This window comes from Triturus cristatus, chromosome 3_2 (assembly GCF_964204655.1).
Source record: "Triturus cristatus chromosome 3_2, aTriCri1.1, whole genome shotgun sequence".
Taxonomy (NCBI): Eukaryota; Metazoa; Chordata; class Amphibia; order Caudata; family Salamandridae; genus Triturus; species Triturus cristatus.
The window spans coordinates 857,051,187-857,058,686 of NC_140584.1; the positions used below are offsets into that span (position 1 = coordinate 857,051,187).

At 43.9% G+C, this 7,500-nt stretch overlaps 1 protein-coding gene across 1 annotated transcript in view; it reads right to left on the reverse strand.

The window, feature by feature from the left end:
- FAM222B (family with sequence similarity 222 member B) overlaps positions 1 to 7,500 on the reverse strand; it is a 267,662-nt gene that overhangs the window by 109,999 nt on the left and 150,163 nt on the right. The window lies entirely within an intron of this gene.

Genomic DNA, 7,500 nt, shown 5'->3' on the forward strand with positions numbered 1-7,500 from the left:
TCGTAGCTCCAATTACAGCAAGCTAGTCACTTCAAGTAATTATTTTGAGCACTATTAAGTGAACCCCAGCCTTCGTTCTGTACACAAAGGAAATTGTTTTATCGAATGTTAAATAATTTGTTTTGTACTTCGTGTAACACAAGTCATACCAAAGTGATAGGAAAAGGGAAGGGAATAGATGAGATGGAAATGGGATCACGAGAGAGAAAGAGTACAAAGAGGCCACTCATATTATCTTCAAGTCACTGGGCACGGTATCGGTTATTTGATGCTAGGCACAAAGCACTTTTATAGAAACGGTTGTGAATACTGTGTATGCCTTTGCTGATAAACAAACCTTTGAATTACTGTGCATTACTTTTTACTGCGGAAAACCTCGATTTGCCAAATAGAACAAGCATTGGCATAGCCAATAGGTTTCACCTTTGGGACCTTATAAGTGTTTAGCCATGCAACAGTTGCATAACTAAATACTTATAAGGTCCCAAAAGCGAGACCTATTGGCTATGCCAAGCGGCCGCGAAAGTGATCGCGATCAAACATCAAAGCGGCCATGAAAGTAAAGCGCGGCGCGCACGCGCCCGCGCATATGCACTGTAGCTCTAGGCTGGCCTGGTAGCACTTTTTGGAGCCCTCTCAATAAGTCTCACCAGACCAGCGCATACGCTGGGTCAGGCGAGACCTAAAAAGGGGAATGAACCATGCATTTTTTATTTTTTTTTACAATTTGTATCAGCGCATTTTTAGAAACAATAAAGAGAAGTGAATTGTTATGGGGGACATCACCTCTGTAAGCAATTGACAGACGCTAGTATTCAGCCGGCAGTGGTGAGCCATACCACGCCGACCAGGAAGGGTTAGGGACCACCATCTTGGGGTTAGCAGTTTAGCATTTTTTTTTATGACTGGGAAGCTTATAAATGAGGGTGCTGTATGGCCACACCGTCTGCACATCAAAAGCAAGCCCCTCTGTGCCTGTGCGCGCCTGGACGACGAGAGCTGACAGAACTTCTGCCAGCTTTAGCACAGATGATAAGGTAAAGTTCTAATACCTGTGGGTCACACTTTCATTACAAAATAAGTCCTCGACATGTGGATCCTGCATGGTGGACACACATGGACAAACTGAAGGCCCATTTTCATGTCGCAAGTGCAAATGGGAAGGTTGGCCAAAAAGGGATCCTCCCATTAGTTCATTTAGTTTAATCAGCTATCCAGGACAACATACTTTAAAATACATCATATAGAGGTCTGGGACACTATCCCAGATTCCACCCCAGATGCTGTCTGTTATGGAAACATGGCCCACCAAGCATTCCCTAACAGATATTGCAACTTCATTGTCCTTAAGTTATAAGATACTAAAATGAGATAGAATAGGGCGATTATATACATATATACATATATATATACATATATACATATATACATATATATATACATATATACATATATACATATATATATATACATATATACATATATACATATATATATACATATATACATATATACATATATATATACATATATACATATATACATATATACATACATATATACATATATACATACATACACATATATACATTATCTACTGGCGGTCGCCAGTAGATAGTTATAGTTAGGACCGTGTTTCCATAGGAAATCCGCAACATTCTATTTGGAATAACTTTGGCGCCGGTTGACGAATCCTCGCGAAATTTTCAAAATAGGTGGGGCGCTTCGCTCCGCTCCTACCCTGAAAGTCTCTGGGGGATTCGTCAAGCAGGGGCTGAGAAAAAAGGGGGGTCCCAAAACGCGTTTTCCCCATGCAATTTTCCATAGGGACCTTTAGTCCAAGGTACAGCCCGAACGGCTGAACAGAATTACTTGAAATTTGGCAGAGAGGTAGTCCTCAGCTCAGGGAAGTGCCTTTTGCAGGTCTGGTGTCAATCTGTTCAGTGGTTCCTGAGAAAATCAAAAGTAAAATCATATATATATGTGGGCGGAGCCTAACCACACATCTCCTCCTGAGATCTGATTGGCTGTCAGCACTTCATCCAAGAAGTGTTGGCAGCCATCTTGGGACCAATATACATGATAGCACCTCATTAAAAAGCATTGCAGTTAATAGAAGGTTTTAAGACTTTAGTTACATTATAAATCATTTGTTGATGGTACCATACTCATTTTAGGAATTGTGGTATGTTTTAAGGTGATTTCACCATGTGAAAAAGCCTTCTGCTGGGATATCATGATTGAGAGAAAAATATTTTCTCATGCTTTTCCCACAGAGGTTTGGAAGGTGATCTATAACCTAAACTGAGAGCTTATTTTCTGTAAATTCACATTATCTTTCTCAGTCATGTGAGAATGAAGTCTGACATTCTCAGTAAAACATGTACATCCAACAAGGGCAGAAACTGTCAGTTGATTCCTTTGTGTTCTACTGCAGCTTCCCAGAGTGTTCCAAAGAACAACTAGAGCGCTAACAGTCCTACTTATGATAAACGTATGGCACACCTGAAGCCATCTTGCTTGGATTAAAGTGGTAACTCTTAAAACATTTAATTTAAAAAGGAACAAAATGAGGGGGTTCATTTTTCCATAACAAGTATGATTAGTGCTGCAGAAAGAAAAACTAGGGCACATTTTGACTTCTGAAATCCTCTTTTATTTCATTAAAAAATTCTGACATGCAGACTGAAACATGCACTTTCAATACCAGCAGCAGTTTTCCCTGGTGAGCAGTAGCTTTACTACAGTGATCTAATGAGCAAAGAGAGTGCTAACATTCTGAATTTATGGCAAATGTGTGACACATCTGAATGCCTTCTTGATGGAATCAAAGTAAAAAGCTGAAAGTATTTCCTACTGAGGAGACTGCAGTAAATGAGGAAATTAGGAAACTTCATAACAAATAAGTCTCCCAAGATGGCCACCAGAGACAAAAGAGCCCAAATGTAGCCCAAATATCACCCAGATGTAGCCCAAGTATACCCCAATGACAGAATGTCCCAGAGTGTTCTTAAAAACAACTAGAGCGCTTACTGTCTTCATTATGACAAAAGTATGGCACACCTGAAGCCATCTTGATTGGAATAAACTGGTAACACTTAAAACATTTAATTTAAAAAGGAACACAATGAGGGAGTTCATTTTGCCATAGAAATTATGATTTATGCTGAAGAAAGAAAATGAGGGCACATTTTGAGTGACTTCTCAAATCCTCTTCTATTTCAATAAAAAATTCTGACATGCAGACTGAAACATGCACTTTTAATACCAGGAGCAGACTTCCATGGTGAACAGTAGTTTTACTACAGTGATCTAATGAGCAACTAGAGTGCTAACTTTCAGAATTTATGGCAAATGTGTGACATATCTGTATACCTTCATGATGGAATCAAAGTAAAAAACTGAAAGCATTTCCTACTGAGGAGACTGCAGTACATGAGGAAATTAGGAAACTTCATAACAAATAAATCTCCCAAGATGGCCACCTGAGACAAAAGAGCCCAAATGTAGCCCAAAATCACCCAGATGTAGCCCAAATATAGCCCAATGACAGAAGTGTGCAAAACACTTATTATTTTGTGTTTTTGCAGTGTGCAGACTTGTCAGGTATTGGAGTGCTTTACATGAGCATTGGTTACATCACACAAGAACAAATTCATTTTGGTTGTAGACATGGGGAGACTCAGTGATTTGACCAGAATCACAGAATGTCGAGCTGAAGCAGAAACTCCAACCTGGTTCCCCAGTTGCAAAGTCTGCAGTTCTGGAAGTAACACCACATCCTCTCCCCTAAGTGCAACATTTAATCAAGTGGTCAACTGAATAAAAAAACATAAAGATAACAAATAATTTAAAAGTGCTTTGTCGCTATTTGAAAACTCAGAAAAGATGTCCTTATTTTAGTCTTTTAGAGCACTAACCATAATTTTGATGCCAATAAGACCCTCTCATATATGTAATTTCTAAAGGAAATGCTCTAGGTATTACAGTTTTGATTACATCAAGATGACGTCAGGCGTTCCACACTTTTGTAATAAATATAGAATGTTAGCAATCTAGTTGTTCATTAGGATACTGTTGAGAGGCAGAGGCCAGGGGCACGGACTCTGAAAATTGAAGGCAGGGAGGAGGGTGCAAAGGCAACAATTTAACCACACTGAGCAGGCAGGAAGGGCCGTGGCAGCACAACAGACTATGGAGGGCAGTGGAAAGGGGGGCAGGGGCAACAAACCAACAATACAGGACTTGCAAGAGAGGCTGTGGCAATGTAATAGACCATTGTGGGCAGAAGGAAGAGGCAATGGTAGTACAACCATACATGCCAACAGACCCGATTCAGCCAGGAAACGTCCAATGTTTTTAAGCTCAAATGGGCTTTATTTGATCTGTCTCCTGTCTACAATCTCCTCTTTTTCAATGTAACTCAAAGGGGAAAATCAATACCCCAGTTTTTTTTCAAAATCTCCCTCTTACCAAGTTCAAAATGTTCGCAAGTATGGTACATTTGATCATGGAAGAAAATGGGGTAGGGACATGGACTTGGATAACAGAGGACAGGAGGGACATGGAGAGGTGCACCAAACTGACCCTGCAGGGCAGGCATCAGGGTTTGCAGCAGCACAATACACCACACAGGGCGTGCGGGACGGGAGTGCAGCACAACAATCCATAGAAAGCAAGAGGGAGGGGACAGGACCATGCACATGGACAACAGAGAACAGAGGGGCAAGAGGCAATGGTAGCTAGCTGACCATAATGGACAGACAGGAGAGAAAGCTGCAGCATAACAGACCATAAAGGGCAGGAGGTACGGATCAAGGGCATTACAATGGAACAGACAAGCCAGGAGGGAGAGAGTAGGGGTCTGCACATGTAAACAGAGGGCTGGGGGCAAGGGTGCAGGGCAGGAGCAGCAAGATAGCCATGGAGGTCAGGCAGGATGGGCACTAGAAGCAAGACACACCATGAAGAGCAACAGTGAGACTGTGATGGCATACACACAGACCATGGAGGGAAGGTGGGAGGGGGTCAGGGGCAGCTAACTGACCACACAGGGAAGGTGGGAGGGGCCATGGCAGCACAGAAGACCATGCATGGCAAGTGGGAGGGTTAGTGGCAGCACAATGGCTATGATGGGCAAGAAGGAGGGTGCAGGGGCATGCACAAAGGACGATGGAGGATAGAAGGGAGGGTCAGGACCTGTGCACAGACAAGAAAGTTCAGGGGAAGGGGCCTCACAACAGACCGCACGGGGCAGGCAGGAGGAGCAGTTGCAGCACAACAGACCAGGGAGGGCAGAAGGGTGTGGCAGTACAATGGACCATGTAGGACAGGAGGAAGAGGATAGGGGCATGGCATGTGGACAGGCAGGGTGGAGGTGGCAGGGACAGGTTACAGTCATCTGACAATGCTAGGCAGGTGGGAGGGGAGTGGCAGCTCAACAGAACACTCAGAGTAGATAGGAGTGGCAGGTCCATGGAACATGGTGGGCAAAAAGGATGGAGCAGGGGCATGCACAAAGACATCGGAGGGCAGGGGGAAGGAGAATAGGGGCAGCAAGCTAAGCACAGAGTTTAAGCAGGAGGTCAATGATGGGGCATAGAATTGGGCAATGGAGGGCAGGAGGAGGGGACTGGTACATCATACTAAATTGAGGGCAGTGGCAGCACATCAGACCATGCATGGCAGGAGGGAGGAGGCTAGTCCATGGATTCACACAACAGAGGATAGGGAGGAGGGGGATGGGGCAGCAAGCTAACTGTTCAGAGAAGGCAGGTATTAGGAACTTTATTGTTTTTAAAACGTGTGTCTGTGCGAACTACTTAAAATATGAACAAGTATGCAGCATAATCTCACTTTTATTCAGGATGAAGAGGACGTTTGTGACTGTGACTCCGGGCTCACTTGGCAGAAACACCCCCTGACCCTCCACCCCCTATCGCAAAATGTAATGCCCGTGAAAAGGGTAGGTGAACACAGTGTTATATAGAACATAGTCCTGAGAGCACGATTGAAAATGAAAACTAGATATAGTGTATGGTATAAACTATGCACCAAAAAGTGATTTAAAAAAGATGAACCGGGCGTGAAATATAATATGCAATACATTGTGCGCAATGACAGATTCATTGGAGAGCGCTAGATAGCACAGGCATTAGCGCGTGCTATGCGATGTGCGCCTTGGAGTGTAATATGCACAGGGCAGTGTTGTGTAATCTAACTAGTCTCTAAAGTTGTAATATAAAATATGTGCTGGGGAGTGTAACGTTGCATATGCACTGTGACAAAGATATGGATCCCAGATTGTAATATGTATGGCATAGCACTGTGCGTTATAACATAGGCATCGAGGAAGGCACGTTAGATGGGGCAATATAACCCGTGCGAAGACAAGTGTGGCATGACATATTCACGGGGTGGTGTTACAGTGCACATGGGCTAGAGAGTGTCATAGCATATGCACTAGCTGGTGGAATACAACACAGAGGTGTGTGGCACTCGGCAGGCAATGGTGGGTGTAACACAGCATTGTGCTCTGCCAGGAGCGCGCTGTGACTCTCAAGTGATGTTCGTCCCCTTTCCAGAGAGTAAAATAAAAAGTATTACACATCCGGCAGTGGATGTGTGTTTTATTAACCGTGAGGGGGGTTTCTTACATAGTTTGTCGAATTTTTGTCGAATCCCCTTTGAATGGCTTGGTGTGCATGTGTATTAAATGTGCCCGTCAATAGCTATCCATGTTTGTATAAATAAACGCCAAGGGTGTCTACCGGGATTAGGCACGGTAGGGCATCAGACATGTCAGAGCTTCACTAGTGGTGTAAATACATTCCACGTGGATTCATTGTATGCATAGTCGCCTTTTAATGAATATCACTCAAATCGTCATGGTGATAGGTACGTACGGTTTGTCCAGCATGTCCTAGGTGTGTCTATAAATATATATTTTTTAAAAATAATAAAAACAGTGGCCGGCCCTGGGGATTGGGGTAAAAAAATATAATTAGGAGACAGGCCCTGGGGGATGGGGTCATCAGGGCCAATACATTAGTATAAGAAGGGGAACCACACACCCCCCTTCTTAAAAAATTAAAATAAATAAAAGACTGGCATCGTGCCGGAGGCCACGTCCCCTCCTTGCAGCACTCTGCAAACACGCCCCCTGGCGAGTTGTAAGTTGGGGAATTAATTCCTCTTCAGTACTGAGGGTCCCTGAGGGCCAACTAGCCCAACAGGCATCTCCAGTATGCGCCAGGGAGCTGCGCTGCAGACAGGTGTTCTGAGGCCAAGCCCCTTTTTACACCTCTCTGCAACGCAGCTCTGTGGCGCTTACTGGAGGTACCTAGTGGTCTAGTTTGACCCTAGGGACCCTTAGGATTCAAGGGGACTTAATCTCTCAACTTAGAACAGCCACAGGGCGCTTTTACACAGTGGTGAAGGGAGGGGACGGGGCCTGAGGTGACGTGTGCAAACACGCACTATGGCACGTTTTAAATTGGG